Raw genomic sequence first — 2000 nt, forward strand, 5'->3', positions numbered from 1 at the left:
TGGATGGTTGTCCTTAGTCATCTGCTATACCCAGAGAGACCAGGGGAAAGTCTAATGATGGGATGCTCTTTTTTGAAGGAAGACAGTTCACCAAGTGGACGAAGCTTTAGAGAGAAAGAAGAGGGCTTTCTCTACAGAGGGAACAGGGTATGCAGAGATCTGGCAGCACTGGTTTGATGAACAGTGTTCAAAAACTTCATCCTGGGGGCAGGGCTAAGTTTCTTGGATACAAGATCCTGCTGCTCTTCAAGGCTTGACTTTAAGGATAATTCTCTTTCCATGGCACCTTTATCCCTAGTGGGACATGCCAGGCTCTCCCAAACACACTGAGTAAGCTTCCTGAAATGGAATGCTGCCGGCCCATTTGCCCTCCAAATGGGTACTCACGGCAAATCATCTCTGTTATTCTTGATTTCAAGCTGCCTCTCTCCAGACAAGTCGTCTCTATATACTGGCAAATTGCAACAGCTATGATCATAATAATAACATCACAAGAATAATCAAATGCTATTGAAACAAAATGCACCAATTTAGGCCAGGCTTCAGCTACTGTAATGTGCATTTAAGTTCATGCATATTTGTGATTTATAACAAAGACAGTGCCCTTTATGATTCCCTGGAAGCTGTGATAGACTACACTCTGCAATCCAGTTTTGTTTGGCCATTTATCTCCCCTTCCCCCCATCCTCAAGCTTGAAAGGAGGGAAACCAACCACTTGCTGCTATCTGAGCCCAGGTATACTAAGGTGAAGCTGAAGCCATGTGCGTGCGTGCATGCCAAGCTGCTTCTGTCATGTCTGATGCTCTGTGACCCGATGGACTGTAGCCCACCAGGCTCCTCTGTCCATGGGATTCTCCAGGCAAGAATACTGGAGTGGGTTGCCATGCCCTCCTCCAGGAGATCTTCCTGACCCAGGAACTGAAACCGTCTCTTATGTCTCCTACATTGGCAGGCGGGTTCTTTTCCACTACCACCACCTGGGAAGGCCAGGTTGGAGCCATGATGAACCACTAATTGATGATTCCATTCAATCCACTTTCCTCCAGCAGGACCAGACTGGGTCTGTGTAAATTACCTTCCCTCAGTCCCTTTATCGCTTCTCTGAGGCTGGGTGGACTCTATGTTCCCCATGTCAGCTGGTTTCATGCTGCCTACTCTGGTAGCTTTCAGACTCTTGAAAGCAGACAGCATCTGCCACTAATCTGCTCTATGGAAAGAAGAAGTCTGGTTGCAATAGGAGCCAGAAGACTTTTTTTGAAGCTATATTTGCGTGTCAAGGACACTAGGTTTACTCCAATCATGTGTTTACTTGGGATGACCTGAGAAAAGCTGATGCAAGGTGGAATTAGAACTCTCCCAGCTCAGGGTAGGAGGACATGGCAACCCACTCCAGTATTCTTGTCTGGAGAATCCCATGGACAGAGGAGCCTGGCAGGCTACAGTCCATTGGATAACAAAGAGTTGGACACAACTGAAGTGACTTAGCACACACAAACACAGCTCAGGGACTTCCCTGGTGGTCCAGTGGTTAAGACTCTGCACTTCCAATGCAGAGGACATGAGTTCAATCCCTGGCCAGGGAACTAAGATTCCACATGCTACATGGTGTGGCAAAAAAAACCTTTTTATTAATAATAATAAAAGAGAACTCTCCCAGTTCAGGCCTCAGTACAGCTAGCAGGAGGCCCCATTGCTCTTCCACACCCATTTTAAATTTCATATTCCCCAGGTAAAGTCCTCTTTCCATCTGTACCGTTATCTGGGTACTCTTCACCTAGCTGAGCACTTTTTACAGTCTGCCAGGTACAAGGATTCCTTTGATCTATGGATCTTTTCTCAATTCCATAATGAGCTCTGAGAGAAGAGAATCATAGTTATCTCTGCTGCCCCCATCCCCGCAAGTATATTAGAGGTTCAGTAAAGCCTGGGCAGCTTGTCAAAGGCAAGAAACAGTCAATCATATCTCAGTAAAGCTGAAGGAGGAAAACAAATGAATATG

At 46.1% G+C, this 2000-nt stretch overlaps 1 non-coding gene across 1 annotated transcript; it reads left to right on the top strand.

Moving 5' to 3' along the window:
* The first annotated feature begins 1511 nt into the window (after positions 1 to 1511).
* TRNAG-UCC (transfer RNA glycine (anticodon UCC)) lies at positions 1512 to 1584 on the top strand. Its single transcript has one exon. It is a non-coding gene; the product is annotated as a tRNA-Gly (tRNA).
* Positions 1585 to 2000: the final 416 nt, after the last annotated feature.

Source organism: Bos javanicus, chromosome 26 (assembly GCF_032452875.1).
Source record: "Bos javanicus breed banteng chromosome 26, ARS-OSU_banteng_1.0, whole genome shotgun sequence".
NCBI classification, from domain to species: Eukaryota; Metazoa; Chordata; class Mammalia; order Artiodactyla; family Bovidae; genus Bos; species Bos javanicus.